The following is an 18445-nucleotide window of genomic DNA, read 5'->3' as shown; positions in this document are numbered from 1 at the left end:
TGGGAAAGGTTTGGGGGCACAGGCTTTCCTGCCATCCTCAATTTCCATCTCCAGGATGGAAACATGTCCTGCTTCCGCCTTCAGAGAGCCTTCCTCTGTGCTTCTTTGTGAGACATTTCCGAGAAGCGCCTGCATTCCGTTTCTGGTGGTGAATTGATTTAGAAGATCCTTTGTTGATAGCCCAGCTTCAAAAGCGCTCAGAGACTGCTGTTTATCTTCCTTCTCCCTTCCAAGCCAGGAGACACTCTTACAAAGGAGAAGAGGAAAAAATAAAAATGCCCTTTTATTGGTTTATAAATTCATTGAGCCCTTGGCGGAGGGGCATAGTGTAACTATTCTGTGGGTAAGTAGTGTGATTTGCACATGTTTTAGACTCAGTTAAGTGGGGGGATGGGTAACACTAAATCAAACCATTCTGTGTCTGTGAAGAGTGTGTGAGTTTTATATTACATGTTTCATAGTTTTCTTTTGTTCCAGATGTTTGTTTAATTTTTTTTTAAACATCTTTATTGGGGTATAATTGCTTTACAATGGTGTGTTAGTTGCTGCTTTATAACAAAGTGAATCAGCTATACATATACATATATCCCCATATCTCCTCCCTCTTGCCTCTCCCTCCCACCCTCCCTATCCCACCGCTCTAGGTGGTCACAAAGCACCGAGCTGATCTCCCTGTGCTATGTGACTGCTTCCCACTAGCTATCTGTTTTACATTTGGTAGTGTATATATGTCCATGCCACTCTCTTACTTCGTCCCAGCTTACCCTTCCCCCTCCCCGTGTCCTCAAGTCCATTCTCTACATCTGTGTCTTTATTCCCGTCTTGCCCCTAGGTTCTTCAGAACCATTTTTTATTTTTTATTTTAGATTCCATATATATGTGTTAGCATACGGTATTTGTTTTTCTCTTTCTGTCTTACTTCACTCTGTATGACAGACTCTAGGTCCATCCACCTCACTACAAATAACTCAATTTCGTTTCTTTTTATGGCTGAGTAATATTCCATTGTATATGTGTGCCACATCTTCTTTATCCATTCCAGATGTTTATTTAATTTTATTTCGGCAAACATTCATTGAGCCCTTAGCGTGTGGTAAATGTAGATAAAATGAGGTCCACAGTTTTGAGGAGCTCATGGGCTACTGGAAGAGAAACAGGCAAGCAAACAGCTGAAGTTTTCAGGGCAACTAGGGCACCAAACGCTTTCAGATACTTTCTGTAGGGGTCATATTGCTTTGAAGGCAGGTCTAAATTATCTTTACGTATTCCACGGCACGGGCAGGTCCTAGGCCATATTTTTTTAGCTTGGACTCCAGGGTAGAAAAGACTCTGTCATCTTAGTTGCAATTTGGGAAATCCTGGGGAAGGACTCTGATTAGTCAGGCTGGGTCACGTGTTCCCTTGTGTGGCCTGTAGTGTGGTGGGAAGTATGACTGGCCAACTCACTTGAGTAGCTGGTTGGAGAAAGGAGAGGCACCATGCTTATTAGAAAGGGGAGTGCTGTTCCCAGAAAGAGGGAGGTGTGCCTGGCAGACAAGGAGTAGCTCTGCTACAGCTAAGGAGCATTGATCAACATTGATTCCTGTCTGATGAGAAAGCGAAGTCTTAGCTTCATCCACTTTAGATGTTTTCATCCTCAGCCACCCCTTTGGTTTAGGGGCATCCTAGGCTCTCCTCCTCCTCCTCATCATCATCATACTTACTTTTTAATTGAAGTATAGTTGATTTACAAAGTTGTGCCAATCTCTGCTGTGCAGCAAAGTGGCTCGGTTATACACATAGGGACATTCTTTTTTTTAATATTCTTTTCCATTATGGTTTATCCCAGGAGATTGAATATAGTTCCCTGTGCTATACGGTAGGACCTTGTTGTTTATCCATTCTATATGTAATAGTTAGCATCTACCAACCCCAAACTCCCAGTCCATCCCTCTCCCCACCACCCTCACTCCCTCCCTCCGCCCCTCCCCCTTGGCAACCCCAAGTCTGATCTCTACTCGTCATACTCATTTAGTGAGCACCTGCTATGTGCAAGGTACCAGACCAGGTGCTTTTTTCACACCATCTCATTGATTTCTACAACAATCCCTTGAGGCAGAAATTATTTTGCTACTTTATTGAGGCCCAGACACATTAAGTGACTTCCCCAAAGTCTCACACCTAGTGAGTGGGGGAGTTGGGATTTGATTTCCAGTCTCTCTGGCTTCAATGCCTGTCTTCTTCTGCTATCCTACTGCTGCTTGAGACCTGTGCATCTCTAGGATGAAAGAAAGTCTCTAATGACAATATGTCACTAAACTCAAAGACTTTGACCTTCAGTCATGGCCTCCAAAAGCCTCCCTGGAAATTCTGTCTGTGATGATTTGTGGTCATGTTTTACGGGTGCTGCAGGCACAAGGAAGGGTGTTCAGAACAGGCTTGGAGCAACCCACTCTTGTAGCATGTCTCATAGGGCAAAACGTAGGTGGTCACGGTCAGCCAACTGGCAAAGCAGAGAATGGGTGATGGAACACATGGGTTACTGGTTGTTGATGGAAACAATTATGGTATCCATGATTATTGTTATTATTCATTTTGGAGTGTTTGGAAAAACAAACTGAAGGAATGCCATAAAAATGGGTTATGTTCCCAGGAGAATGTTCTGTGTTTAGCCCTAGGCCATCACAGAGTCTCAATTTTGGTTGACTGGTACAACAGTAATAACAGTAATGGCAGTACTAAATGTCCACAGTCTGCCACTAGTTCTTCTTTTCCTCAAGTAGTGAAATACATGAAAACAAGGTAAATGAAGTCTTATTTTGTTTATTTTTATATTTAAAATTTATTTTTATGTTGTGGTAAAATACATATAACATACAGCTTATCGTGGCCATTTCTAAGTGCACAGTTCAGTGATATTAAGCGTCACCATTTTGTTATGCAACCATCACCACCATCCATCTCCAGAACTCTTCTCATCTTGTAAAACTGAAACTCTGAACCCCTTAAATAATAACTCCCCATGGCCGCTCCTCCCAGCCCCTGGCAACTGCAGTTTGGCTATTTAAACAAATATTCCACATATAAGTGAGATCATGCAATATTTGCCTTTCTGTGTTTGGCTTGTTTCACTTAGCATAATGTCCTCTGGGTTCATCCATGTCGTCACAAATGGCAGGTTTCCTTCTTTTTAAAGGCTGAATAATATTCTATTGAGTGTGTGTGTGTGTGTGTGTGTGTATGTATGTATTATGTATATATACCGTATTTTCTGTATTAACTCATCAGTCAATCTTATTTTGAATAAAAGTATCAAGTTACCTTGAAACCTCTTAACATGGTGTATAAGGTTAGCTTAGCATTCTTGTTTCAGAATAAATGAAGTTGATTCCTGTTATAACATTGATGGTAAAGATGAGGCTAACATTCATCCTTTAACATTTTCTGCTCCTGTGAGGAAAAGATACGCCCCACCATATACGGAGAAAACCTGCAGGAAAGATGGCTGGGAATGTTATTTGTTAAGGCCTTAGAACAGAGCCTGGCCCACAGTAAGGCCTAAGTAAGTGCTGGTTAAATTCAACTGTACAGGACTTTGCAGCTTATAAGCCCTTTCATATGCATTGCCTCTTTTGACAACGATCTCTCTTGCAGCAACCTTGGAGCTTGGTAGGACAGGGATTATTACTCCCACTTTACAGATGAAGAAAATGTCATCCAGACAGGTTAACGAATTTGCTTAGGTCATCCAGCTAATAACTAGAAAGGATTAATCTAGAATCCTGGAATCTGTTTTTCTTTTGGCCACTAGATCAGGGATGGCCAAGATTTAGTTTTCATGGACTAGTTAAAAAATTGAAGGGAATGGATACATGAACCCCTATGTTCATAGCAGCACTATTCACAATAGCCAAGACGTGGAAGCAACCTAAATGTTCATCGACAGATGAATGGATGCAGAAGATGTGATACATATATACAATGGAATGTTAGCCACAAAAAGGAATGAAATAATGCCATTTGCAGCAACATGGATGGACCTAGAGATTATCTTACTAAGTGAAGTAGGTCAGAAAGAGAAAGACAAATGCCATATGATATCACTTAAATGTGGAATCTAAAATACGACACAAATGAACTTATCTACAAAACAGAAACAGACTCGCAGACATAGAGAACAGACTGGTGGTTGTCAAGGGGGAGGGGGGTGGGGAGGGATGGGTTGGGAGTTTGGGATTAGCAGATGCAAACTATTATATATAGAATGGATAAACAACAAGGTCCTACCGTATAGCACAGGGAACTATACTCAATACCCTGTGATGAACCATAATGGAAAGGAATATGATAAAGAATATATATGTATAACCGAATCACTTTGCTGTACAGCAGAACTTAACACAACATTGTTAATCAACTATACTTCAATAAAATTTTTTTTAAAATGGAGGGGAACAATGCAGGTTATTACTAATTTCTCTCCTTCCCCCAATCCATTCTGTGCCCAACTCTGACCTTCTCTGTGCCCAGGAGGCTGACCCTCATGGGCTCTGCCATTTGACCCCCTTTGCTGGCTGGCTGCCAGTTGGGTATGGCCAATGGGAGTCCCCAGCAGAAGACTGAGGGGTGACAGGAGAGAAACGTTGCTTCAGTGCTGCATGTCAGGAGTAGTGATGTCCACTCAAAGCTATGGTTTCTGCTGGGTGGCCTTTTTTCCAGGGCTCTAGCTCCCACCAGGCTCCCGTGACACTGTCTCCTCCCCTTGACCCTTCTGGGCATCTCACCCCCCTTGTTTATTCTCCCAACTCTCCCAGCTCTGTGAGTGGTTCCTTCATTAAAGTCTCCTTATTTGAACCATCTGGTGTGAATTCTGTTTCCTGCTGAGACCCTGACTGTCACAAAGACCAGTATTGACTTGCTTAGTTTTAAGCTTGCCAAGTAAAGGCCTAAACAAATACGCAAAATCCGAACGAAACTGCTGTTTACTACTGCTTCATTTATCTCACTAAAATAAAGGTATCTTAACACCCAAAAAAATTAGGAGGAAAGGAATAATTACAGAAAATCTCACTATGTTACTTTATTCTTATTTTATTGTGACCTAGTAAAAACTTTATCCGAGATTGGATGTGGTCTCTAGGCCAATGTTTGGAAGCAGACAAGTGAGATCACTTTACCACTCCAGTGATTTGTTCTCCTGGTATTAACATAGTTGGAAAGAGATCCCTATACATTACACATGCATTTTCCAATACATTTTACAATGTACTTAGGAAGTACCATAAATGCTCCATGGGCTTTTTTCAACAGACCTGCATTGAACATCTATTCTGTGTCCCTCACAAAACCGGGAATGTACACGTATATAAGACACCATCCCTGCCATCACAGTCTAGTTGGGGTAACAGATTAAAAAAAAGAGGCAGTTGTAACATATGGAGGATAGTGCAGAATGAAGGTCAGCATGGGGGCTGTAGGAGCACGTTGCAGACAGCAGCTAATTTTCTTGGGGATGGAGGTGGAGTGGTCTAGACCTGGTGGCATTTGAGCTGAAGCTTCGGAGCATTGTAAGAGTTTGCCTAATGGACAAAGGGAAAGGACATTTCAAGCAAAATGTCTGGCTTCAATATAAGCATGGGGAATGAGAGAATATGGTACCCATGGGAATATAGCCTGAAATTAACCTGGCATGGCAAAACGTGGGATTGAGGGTGAGACACAGAATGGAGCCAAAGGATGAGGAACTTTAGATTCAGCATTGAGGGATTCAGCCTTTATCTTGAAGGCAGCTGTGATTTATTGGAGGTGTTTTTTTGTTTGTTTGTTTGTTTGTTTAAATATACATTAAGAGGTGTGACATAGTCAGATTGGCATTTTACTAAGATCACTCTGGTTATCATTTAAGAGATGGATTGGAGAGAACTGAGATTAGGGGCTCAGATTCCAGTTAGGATGTGACTATAATGGTTTAGGAAATAAAAAAGTGAGATTCTTGATTAAAGTGACAGAGTAGATGCTATATTCCCAGTGCAAATCTCCTCAAATCTCCTCAAACCCATGGATCAAGGGGAAGTCAGCAAGTGTCTTCCCTTGAAGGTTCCTCTTAGCTTCAGCTTCCAATACACCACCTTGTCACTGTAGACCTCATCAGTTCATGAAAGGTGGCAGCTGAGAGGTTCCCACCCTCTCATGAGTTTTTGGACTCATAGGGTTAGGAATATCATGAATGCTGTAATTTTACACAGTGGTGTATTGGTGAAATAGAAGGCAGGCTGCATATGCCAGGAAGTAGCTCCAGAAAGCACTTCCTTTGATTTGTGTGTTTGTACAATTAGGGCCTGAAGGTTTGGTGGATGGCTTCTCTGGGTGTTTGTGTGTGTGTGTATTTGTGTGTATCCTGTTCTCCTGGTGTCCACTTGCCCACTGTGACTTTGGAGAGTGAAACCTTGCTTGTCATCTGCCTGGGAGTAAACTTCCTGATTGCAAAGTTGGACTCAGTGAGTTTTCAGATACTGCTGTTTGACTCGGGCCACATTTCTCTGGTTTTTCATTCTAAAGCAATGAAAATTTTACATACAGACACTAATCATTTTCATGAGCTATGTAGCATGGAGAGTTTCAGTTTTATTTATCACATGCATTGGTTTGTCTATGCATTTATATATGTGTTTCAGAAATGTTCTTACTAATTCCATGGGAAACTAGGAAATCTAGTTTACCCAAATCTAACCTCAGCACCCCTGGCTTATTGGACTGTGGAGCATTAGGCAAATTACTTAACCTCTCTGAGACTCAGTATCATCACGAGTAAAACACAAGTGTTTTATAAACTCTAAAGTGCATCATGCATACTATTATTGCTATTTTTTAAATTAATAACACAATTTGGATATATTTCAAATGTCAGTGTAACCTCTGTAAAACTATCCTTCTGACAGTCATTATGGTGAGTCTCGATGGCTCTTACAGATTTCAGATCTGGTATCTTTGATAGGTGAATACAAGAAAAACTACTCTTGTCTGAGTAGAATAGATTACTTGTTTATTTATATGTTTAAGATCTAGAGAAATTTCAACTATAATTCCTGCTCTGTTGTTGGCTACTATTATTAATAATTTACTATAAAAGTAAAATAAATAGATAATTGAGCTAGTGATAGTGCTGGGGCAAGAGGTGAGGGGTCACAGGGGTGAAGACTAAAGAGTGTTCACTGGGTTGTATCATGTGGAGCTCACAGGTATTCTTGGTGAGAGCCTTTAGGGGGTTGAATTGAGAAGTGAATGATGGAGTCCAAATACACTGAAAGTGGACAACTTTCTAGACACTTGGCTTTGAAAAGAGGGAAATGAGGGGAGTAGCTACTAGGTAAGGATATAGAAATGGGAGAGGACATTAAGGTTAGGAGACACTTGTTCATGTTTCTCAGTAGTGGGGGAAGGATTCAGTAGAGAGGGAGGATTTGGACCATCCAAATTTAAAGGACAATTGATGGGAAAGGATAAGACAAGGACAATAAAGAGGACTGTGCTTAGAGCAGAAGGAGAAACATTTCTTCCTCGGATATTGGCGGCAGAAGGTCAGGATTACATGGTATAGGATGGTTGTTGGTATAGAGGGCAAGGCATAAGGGAATCCAGGCTGGGTCACCTATTTTGTCTGTGAAATAATTTTCTGTGAGATCATCTAAGGGAGAGGGATACAGGGAAGACATGGGGGACCTGAAGTGAGTGGTGAGGTTCGGAGCAGTCACTGAAGGGCATAGAGAGGGAACTGGTCCCAGACAAGTAAAAACAATGCTGGTTAAAGCACACTGAGGACTCAGCTGTTATTAAAGAGCCTGAAGCTCTCCTGGCACCAATCTGAGGAGCAGTGCCACCTTCTTGAACTCCATCTTCGATGATGTCCAAGGATACCTAGGCTGAAACAGTAAGTTGACCCTTGAATAATGCAGGTGTTAGTTGTGCTGACCTTGTGTGGTTGAAAGTAAAGGTAGGATGTTGTGAATCTAGAACTTTCAGTTCCATATTACTAGCTTGAGGCTCCCAGAGGGCTCCCTCCCTTCCTAGATGTCTCTTCCCTGTCACAGAGGGGACACCTTCTACCACACATCTTTCAGGAGAATAGCTACAGCCATTTCTATATCTTGATGTTACATCCAGAGCGAGAAGACCTTTTCTTAGGGTTCAGTCAGGTAACAGTGACAACCTATAGCAGAGTAACCTCCACGGTCATAGAACAAGATTCATGGATGAGGAACTTGTTTCCTTAGAGTAAACGTGATGGAGATGTGGTAGCAGGAGCAGCAATGACACCAAATTATCTTTAGTTCCATTTATTAGGTATCTATTATGTGTTCTATGATTTACATGGATTATCCCTAATCCTTATATAAACCTTGTTGAGAGGAATATTATCATCCCATTTCACAGATGTAAAAAAAATGAGGCTCTGAGAGATAAAGTAACTTATCTAAGGTCACAGAGCAAGTGGAAGAATTGGGAGTCTAGTTGGATCTGCCTGGTCCCATGGGGTCTCATGCATAAGCTCTACACCTGTAGGAGGAATGAGAAGTTTAGAGATGTATCTGTGGTTACAGGGGGGAGAAGCCAGAGACATTAGGCACTGCTCAGGGGAAAGTTCAGGGAGAGAAAGCCCTAGGGGTGGCCTGGTCCAGAAAAGACATGGAGGAGACAAGAGTTAAATCTGAATTCTTACGTGGTTTGCATGGGGAGGAAATTGTCAGTCTCCTCCTCCATCTTCTCCACAAAACTTCAGTCAAGGTGACCTTGCTCATTGGTTGTCATTGGAAGGACCTCGAAGAGGGTTCAGTTCTGCATTTGGGTTAATTTGGGTTGATAGAGATAGCATGCATGGGAGTGAGGAGCTGGAGATGCAGGGGACAGAGGACCTTGGGGACACTTGTGTGTTAGGAAGGTTATTCTTTTTTTGTTTTGTATAAATTTATTTATTTTTTATTTTTTTATTTTTGGCTGTGTTGGGTCTTTGTTGCTGTGCGCGGGCTTTCTCTAGTTGCTGCGGGCGGGGGCTGCTCTTCTTAGCGGTGCACAGGCTTCTTATTGCAGTGTCTTTTGTTGTTGTGGAACACGGGCTCTAGGTGCATGGGCTTCAGTAGTTGTGGCTCGTGGGCTCAATAGTTGTGGCCCGCGGGCTCAGTAGTTGTGGTGCACAGGCTTATTCGCTCTGCAGCATGAGGGATCTTCCCAGACCAGGGCTCGAATCCATGTCCCCTGCATTGGCAGGCAGATTCTTAACCACTGCACCACCAGGGAAGTCCAGTAAGGTTATTCTTGAGAGAGAGAGAAGGAGAGAGAGAGAGAGAGACCCAATGGAAGAGTGTAAGGTATAAGAGCCTTCTTGAGAGATGATGAACTCCAAGCCAAGACAAGGCAGGGGGAATATTGAAGAGGAGCCAGATGTAAGGATCTTTTCTGAGGTAGAACCAAGAATTCTGGGTGATTTAGGATGAGAAAAAGGGTGGAGTCCAGGCCAACTCCAAAGGTTAGGGACTGCATGTACGTTGGGAATGCTGAGGAAAAGAAGACTAGAGCCCAAAAAGCAAACAGAGGCAAGTGTTTTATTATAAAAAGTAAGAGCAGAGGAAGTCTCCAACACAGTCCAGCGGGTGGAGCAGTGATTTTCATACTGACTGAAGCTTCAGACTCAGAACCCTTTCTTCACGGGGTGGTTTAGCCAAAGCCCAATAAGTGCCAGATGCAGTGGTTTTGCTTGGAGGTTGGGGGAGGGGGCGCCCTGCCTGCTGCCCCCTCTGTGCCCCCTGCTGGGGTTCTTCTGCGTTCCCACTGATCCTCAGAGAACCGTCTGATAAAACAGTGAATAGAAGCTAAGGAGGCTAAACTGTGAGAGGGTGCAGAAAAGAACAGAATAGGAACAAAAGAGATAGTTACCAGAATATTATGCATTTCAGACTGCTGGTGAAAGACAGAAAGTTCCTGGCTTCTTCATGCCCCATAGCAAAAGGCTTTAGAGCCAGAGGACTAATTATGAGGCAAAAAGAAAAAAGAGTGACTAGTTATTGTCACAAAGAGAGAGCTTGTGGAATTTTATTAGAAAGAAAGGGGAAGAAGAACAAAGGCCCCTAAGTGGAAGACATGAACTCTCTAGGACATCAGAGAAACCTATAAACGTGTAAAAATGTGGCCCAAATGAAGCTTATTATGGATAAGAGGAAGAAAGGAAAGGTAAGGCAAACATGGAGATTTTAAAGCAGGGAGTTTGTACAAATTGACACAGAAATTATGTAGATTTTTTTTGGTTTGGGGGTGGGAAAATAATTTGCAAATATGTATTTTTATGGCAAAGCATTTGACTTTATAAAACCCTCTGAGGGTGAAACAAGAAAATTTGTGAACATGTTTTTAAAATGCTGAAGATATCCACTACTGTGGTGTATAAGCATTATTATTATGATTATTTTTTTTCCACACTTTTCTGTTCCTGGTCATTCATTCAGTCCACAGTATTAATTGGCAACTAATACCTTGTAGACATTATATTCCGTTAGAAGATGCTGTCTCTCTTCAAGGAAGTCAGGGTCTAGTTGTGGAAACAGTCAAGGAACTTGGTCCTGTGTTTTATTTGTTATCAGTGGATACAGTGGATATGCATTAGGCATACTGGGAGTGGCAAGAAGGATGGGGAGGAGGAGTAGATGGAACTAACTGGGTTTGGTGGAGTTGAGGTTTCCCAGATGAGTAAGCTGCAGTGCGTAGACAAGGAGTGGATGTGGAAAGTATATATGTGGATTAAGAAAGAGTGAAAAGTTATAATAGCCAGAATGGAAGCAACCTAAATGTCTGTCAACAAAGAAATGGATAAAGAAGATGTGGTACATATATACAATGGAATATTACTCAGCCATAAAAAGGAATGAAATAGTGCCATCTGCAGAGACATGGATGGACCTAGAGACTGTCATACAGAGTGAAGTAAGTCAGAAAGAGAAAAACAAATATTGTAAAATATCGCTTATATGTGGAATCTAGAAAAATGGTACAGATGAACTTATTTGCAAAGCAGAAATAGAGACACAGATGTAGAGAAAAAACTTATGGACACCAAGGGGGGAAGGGGGTGAATTGGGAGATTGGGATTGACATATATACACTACTATGTATAAAATAGGTAACTAATGAGAGCCTGCTGTATAGCACAGGGAACTCTATTCAACGCTCTGTGGTGACAATGAGAAGGAAGTCTAAAACAGAGGGGATATATGTATACATATAACTGATTCACTTTGCTGTACAGCAAGAAACTAACATAACATCGTAAAGCAACCACACTCCAGTGAAAACAAAAAAAGAAAGAGTGAAGAGCAAGGCATGACACCTAAAGGAGCTGCAGAGAGGTGAGTATGGCTGGAGTATGTGAGGATATGGCAGGATGGATGTGAAGGTGGCAGGGTCGTCCAAGGCCAGCCCATGGAGGGCCTCCTGGGTATTGCTAAAGGGCTTGAACTTTATCCTGAAGGCAGAGTAGAAACACTGAAAGACGTGTCTGTCACCTGCATTGCCAACACTCTACCCCCATTGATTCTAGACTGCATGCTCAAATTGACCAGAATTCCGCCACACTGTCATTTACTAGCTATGAGACTCTGGGCGTATGTCATTCACATGCCTTGGGCCTCAATTTCCTCATCTGTACAGTGGGGTTTTAATGGTACATACCTCATAGGGCTAGAGTGAGGGTTAAGTGAGTTACTTCCTAACATGGAAAAGGGTTTATAAGTTTTCTATTATTATTATTAGGGCACGTTAATTTGTTTCTGTCCTGTTTTCCTTTCTGCTTCTTAAACCACCATGTTCCCATTGTAAGAAACCTGCAGGAAACACTTCAAATTTCGTTTTAGATGTGAGCATTTTGGTCTAGAGACATTTTTTTTTTTTTTTTTTTTTTTAAATTTATTTATTTATTTATTTATTTTTGGCTGTGTTGGGTCTTCGTTTCTGTGCGAGGGCTTTCTCCAGTTGCGGCGAGTGGGGTCCACTCTTCATCGCGGTGCGCGGGCCTCTCACCGTCACGGCCTCTCTTGTTGCGGAGCACAGGCTCCAGACGCGCAGGCTCAGTAGTTGTGGCTCACGGGCCTAGCCGCTCCGCGGCATGTGGGATCTTCCCAGACCAGGGCTCGAACCCGTGTCCCCTGCATTGGCAGGCAGATTCTCAACCACTGCACCACCAGGGAAGCCCTAGAGACATATTTTAATCATGGGGGGAAGAGTCATCTCTTTAACTTTCACTTTGCCCTTTTAAAGAGCTTGAATACACTCAGAGGGTAAACAGAAATCTCTGAGGCAGTGTTTCTTTTTTTTTGGAGCAGAGAAAGGTTGATTACAGGGCCATGCAAGGAGAACCCTGAACTCCTGAGGCTGATTTTTTTGGAAGCAAATGCCACAGTCAAACAATGAGGATGATATGGGGGCTGACCCTCCCCTTGAGCCAGGACCCAAGGTGGCCATAACCAACACACCGAGAGCTTTCCCATTTACCTGGTGTGTTTTACATCCATATGTAAATCCATCCACTTAATAATGCTTATAGATTTTTAGTTATTATTCTGATTTTAAGGGCAAGAAAACTGAGACTTAATCTATATCCCTAAATAGGCAGGACTTGATCCAGGTCCCCTGATTCCACATCTTGTATTCTTTTCGCTCTCCCACATCAGGTAGAAATTAAGTGGAAAAGCTAATTTTTCCTTTGAGGTCATGGAGGTCCAAGCTGTCTACTCACTGCATTCCTTGTTTGAGGATTAAGGGAAACTCTGGCCAGTGTGAAGCTCCTTCCTATAGATTTTCCTAAAGCTGAGTGGGAAGATGGGTGAAACACAGCCTAATTTACTGTCTGGTGTCCAGCAAGCTTCCAGTAAACACCATAAGCTTCCTTGAATTTTCCAAATGTGTGGACTCCTAGTGGGTTGGAAAAAGTGGACTTAGAGTTCTTAAAAATTTTTTTCTCCTCTCCTTCAACTCCTCATCCTTTACTCTAAGTTTTACAAGAGTATTGTTTTCCTGTTTAACCCTCCTGATTTTGTAGCATCAATAATTTGTTTTGGGGCTTCCCTGGTGGCGCAGTGGTTGAGAATCTGCCTGCTAATGCAGGGGACACGGATTCGAGCCCTGGTCTGGGAAGATCCCACATGCCGCGGAGCAACTAGGCCCGTGAGCCACAACTACTGAGCCTGCGCGTCTGGAGCCTGTGCTCCGCAACAAGAGAGGCCGCGATAGTGAGAGGCCCGCGCACCGCGATGAAGAGTGGCCCCCGCTTGCCACAACTGGAGAAAGCCCTCGCACAGAAACGAGGACCCAACACAGCCAAAAATAAATAAATAAATAAGTATATTTAAAAAAAGAAAGAGATAGCCAAGAACTCCCTAATCCCAGTCCTATTAAAAAAAAATTTTTTGTTTTGAATATAACCACATCTCATAATTTTAAATACTTTGGACATAAACTCCTGGGATGCTGACTAAAGAAAGGGGGGAGTCTCAGTGTAAGAAATGAGACTGTGCTAAGGGAAGCTTGTCAACCATCATGGGGAGGCTTAAGAATTCTGCAGCCGCCCCGCTTACTTTGCATCCAGAAAAAACTAGTTGGAAAGAACCAGCTGCGATGTCCTGCTGAGCTGATTGTTCCAAGACAAAGCATCATCATCTCTTTAACGTCCTACTTCCCACCCATCTCCTCTCTCTCTTCTTTGCAACTCTTCCCTTTGCTTTTCTTCCCATCCTTTACCCCTCTCTTTAGTCCTCCACCACCTTGGATACTGTGTTTCTTTTCCATGAGTCCCCACTGGAACAAAAGAAACCAAGACCTAACGAACAGCTGTGAAAGAAAATGGCTTAAGAAGAAAAAGGACTGTCTTTTCTTAGGAGAAACAGGGATTCGTTTCCTCGGGGGAGTTGAGAAAAAAAAGAAGCTCACACCCACCTCTTTGCAGGATTGCAGGTCAAGGTTGTGTTACTGCTTACAGATACAGTGGAAGCAACACGTGGGCTTGAAAAATGAACCCTTCCTTCCTGGGTGAAACTTAGCCTGTCCCCTTCTATCATAATTATGGACAGATTTAGATTGAAGTGATTGTGGAACGCATTGTCCTTAAAGATATTCAGGGACGTGACCACGAGCAACTCTGATGGAAAAGACTGAAAGCAGTGCAGTTCATCTCAGCCCCTGAAATGGCTGAGATATGCAAAAGTGCTGGTTTGATCCAAAAGGTATAAATAGCACGCGAGGGGGGAGGGTGAGCTGGGCTTGCAGGCTGCTGTGTTGGAGGAACAATTTGACAGAGACAGAGCAAGATGATGATAACTTGGAAAAAGGATAATTTGTCATGATTACCTCTTTCCCCCTCCTGCCTAGAGAGAAGAGTTTGCACCAAGTGGAATTCACGTGTGGGTTAAAAAAATATGCAAATTGGCATTGTACCAAAGAAAGCATATCATTTTATCTTTTTCCTTTCTGGGTCGACACTTTGGGTGCACGATGGCATCAGATTGTAAAGGTTCTGCTAAAAAGATATGGCATGTGGATAGGGTTCTTCTAACATTTTAGACATTTTTGGACCAGTAGCTTCTTCATCAGTAAGTGGCACTCCTAAATTCAGGTGCTTCTGGCTTATGACCGTTTATGCAGAGTCATCAGACAGCCTTGTCTCTTCCACTGATTTTGCTACAAATGCATCCGCCCCATGAACTCAAAGGGCGCTAACTGCTATCAAAGGTCTGAGGATACATCCTAAAACTTTCGTGGCAAACATTTCAAATAGCCTGTCTACTTTTCCATTTAAAAATGACGTTCACTGAGTTTTAAAAATCTGATTCAAAAGTAGCACATAGTCAATGTAGCACTTTTGAAAATTGGGAAAACTATGAATATTGAGGAATAAAATGTAATTCCATTGCCCATGTGTGTAGGCGGTAAGACTCCTCGAGGACTTGGAGTCTCGGGTCTGAATCATGATAGAGGTGGTTTCCTTTGTCCTGCCCCTCTTCCTCTTCTCATATTTGCCCTTTCTCTTCTCCTGCCCCTCTTTGTGTCTGTGATCTTGTTTCATTAGCTCTGCTTTATGGCTAATCCCTGGGTTCTTTCAGATATGACTCTGGTGGAGGATGGTGGTAATTTCTTTATGTCAAAACTTGATGAGCCACAGGAATACATTACAGAAAAACGACCCCATTTATTTGCCAAGAGAGGAGCGCTCTAGAACAGCGTTTGCAGACTCCTGCCCTGCAGGGAAATAACGCTTCCTCAAATTCCCACTCTGGGCCGTGGGGAGGGTCACAGCGGGGATCCCTGGGTGGGCTGAAACTAGGGTCATCAGATTTAGCAAATAAAAATACAGGATGCCCAGATGTTTCATGGGACATACTTAGATTAAAAAAAAGAAATTATTGTTTTTCTGAAATTCAAGTTTAACCGGGCGTTCTGTATTTTATCTGGCAAGGCCTCACTGAAACAGTAGCTGAACCTCTAGAAAGGCAAGGGATTGAAAAATAAGAGACCAGGGAATATGGACTAATTCTGATTCAGTGGATTCGTGGGAGCCCTGTTTGTTTCCAGTACTGGATGGTTCCACCCCCAAGACCTAAGTCAGACCCTTTTCCTCCTCTCTCTACCCTCAAACTGTTACCCAATCCCGGTGATTCTGTCACCTAAAAACTCTTTACCACTATCCCCCCATCACTGTCTGTTCAGGCCTTCATCGTTGATCACCTTGACCATTGTGATGTCTCCTTAGACCAGACTCTAACATGTTCTCTTCCGACCCATCTTTTGAGATGCTGCTGAGAGATCTTTCCTACCACCAAGCTAGTCAAGTCCACTCCTCTGCTTAAAATTCTTCACAAAGTTCCTGTTGCCCTTACGATAAAGACTAAACTCTAGAAAGTTCTGGCCAGACCTTCCTGTGACGGCCTCTGCCCACCTCTCCACCCTCTGTCAGGCTCCTCCTTTACATTCATCCTGATTTTTCCCCCCCAACTCCCTGAAAAAATATACGCTCTTTCTTGCATTGTAGCCATTGTACACATTTTTAATTCATTCAAAAACCATTTATTTCTCCTCTACTAAGTGCCAGGCACTGTGTGTGGTACCAGATCCACAGAGGTGAAGAAGACATGGTTCCTACCCTCATGTAGACCTAGACCAGGGTCTCAATATTCAAATGTGAACCAGACTGGGCCAACCATACTAATGAGGGCAGAGAGCGGGGTGAAACACAGTTTCCTTGCTCCATCCTACCTTGTCCATTTTGGTAGCAACACGGATGTAAGAAACATTTTGCTTTTTCTTGAACTCTCCTATTAGAAAGACAACATCACAAGCTCCGTGATGAATGGCAACTGACCTAAGCCTCACTGCTAGGGGCACAAGGAGGAGTGGTGGGCACTGGGGCAAATCGGGCCCTGTTTAAAGGGGCCAATCACTACTCAATTCCAGCCGATCATCACTATGAGGGAATTTCAAGAGAAATCAGAAATCTGAATTTTCATGTGAAACCTTCATTGTTGGCCAGTAATGAACAACAACGGCAATAACAGCAACAAGGTCAAATCCACAAAACTGTGGGCCACACAAAATATATCCATGGGTTTGCTTTTTCTGTTGGTCCTGTAGTGTCAGAACTCTGATTGTTCCAACTGCTTGATTCACTCATTACCTCCTCTTTACCCGGAAAACTCTTACTCATCCTTTAGGCCTCAGCTTAAAAGTTACTTCTGACAGTAACTTTCCTGTCCCTCTCCAGGGTATTTCCATGACAGGGACCCTCCAGGGAAGCCTGCTTTCCCTACCATAGCTTTTCCCTTCCACAGTATTGTTATTGCCTCGGTGATTGTTTCTCTTGTAGTCGATAGTAACCTGCACGAGGGCAGCAGCTCTGTTGATGGTGTGACTTCCGTTCCCACAGTGCAGTATGCCCGGAGCATAAGGGTGCCTAAAAATTTATGGTCAAATGAACGAGTGACGTTTGTATTCTCCAACATGCGTGGCTGTGAGCCCACTTTTTCGCTACTCCCTTAGGACTTGGGCTGTTCATTTATTTACAGGATTCTGGCCCCTCTGCCTTTTCCTCATCTTTATGCTCCAGGCTTCGGTCAGCCGTTACTGTGCCCAGCCCTTGCTACAGAGATGGCAGAGGGGTTTAATCCTGCTTGCTTCTTGCCAGAAAGATCGGAGTATGAATAAATAAAAAACAGATCCCTTCTTGGGCAGGAACACGGATGCGCAGAGGCTGTGTAACACCATGCAGCATCCCTCCCTCCTCTACCAACTCAGTGGGCGTCAGTGTTTAACGCTTCTGTACCCGGCACCATCTGGCTCCAGGAGCGCTCCTTGATATGAGCAAAATGCGCCAGACACTTGATGAGTAAGGGTGATGCACACAGAGAGAAATTTTATTATAGTAACTGCTTTAGGTAAGACCTTGATATTATTCTAAGTCAACTCTTCAGAGTAAATATTCTATTGTATTTGTTAAGAGGCTGAGTTTTTTTCTCCCTGAAAATTTGCCTTTGATTTATCTGTTTAGTTTCTGAAGCTCTGTGTGAGGTCTAAGGGGTACTTTATACACATGTAAGGGGAGCGGATGGAGTTGTGTGTGTGTGTGTGTGTGTGCATGTGTGTGTGTGTCCCAGTGCTAGCTTGGTGGGAAACCTTATGCTGGTTCCATCTAGTGTCACCTTGGACAAGTGTGGGGACACCCCCCACCCCTAATCCCAATACCTGTGTCTGCAGGGCACTATTTTCTACTTAGTGCAGGTGTGTGTTGTGTGTGTGTGTGTGTGTGTGTGTGTGTGTGTGGAGGCCTTATGCTGGTTCCATCTAGTGTCACCTTGGACAAGTGTGGGGACACCCCCCACCCCCAATCCCAACACCTGTGTCTGCAGGGCACTATTTTCTACTTAGTGCAGGTGTGTGTTGTGTGTGTGTGTGTTTGTGTGTGTGGAGGCCTTATGCTGGTTCCATCTAGTCTCACCTTGGACAAGTGTGGGGACACCTGTGTCTGCAGGGCACTATTTTCTACTTAGTGCAGGTGTGTGTTATGTGTGCGTGTGTGTGTGTGTGTGTGTGTGTGTGTGTGTGGAGGCCTTATGCTGGTTCCATCTAGTCTCACCTTGGACAAGTGTGGGGACACCTGTGTCTGCAGGGCACTATTTTCTACTTAGTGCAGGTGTGTGTTGTGTGTGTGTGTGTGTGTGTGTGTGTTTAGAGGGGGCCCTTCAAGCGCCCTGGACCATTTTTGACATGGAGTGGGTTGGGTGAGGAGCTGGGCAAACTCTTGCGACAGAGATGAGATGGACGCCTCCTCTCCTGGGTGACGTGAGGGTTGCTATTGATTGGTTGTCATCAGCAGATGACAGTGAGGGAGCCAGGTTTCGACTCAGCTCCCAGGTTGACCATGGTGATGGATGGCACCTGCTCA

General features: G+C 43.3%; 2 long non-coding RNA genes across 4 annotated transcripts in view; both read left to right on the top strand.

Annotated features, from left to right (window-relative positions):
• Positions 1 to 18445, top strand: part of LOC309665077 — a 514078-nt gene that overhangs the window by 81386 nt on the left and 414247 nt on the right. The gene's annotated exons all lie outside the window — the stretch shown is intronic.
• Positions 2035 to 16568, top strand: LOC309664289. The gene is made up of 2 exons (XR_014265715.1): positions 2035 to 11887; positions 12209 to 16568. It is a non-coding gene; the product is annotated as an uncharacterized lncRNA (long non-coding RNA).

This window comes from Balaenoptera physalus (genome assembly GCF_965194825.1).
Source record: "Balaenoptera physalus genome assembly, chromosome: 7".
In the NCBI taxonomy this organism is placed as follows: domain Eukaryota; kingdom Metazoa; phylum Chordata; class Mammalia; order Artiodactyla; family Balaenopteridae; genus Balaenoptera; species Balaenoptera physalus.
Note: the sequence above shows the minus strand (reverse complement) of the source record. Positions and strands in the feature narration are given on the sequence as shown.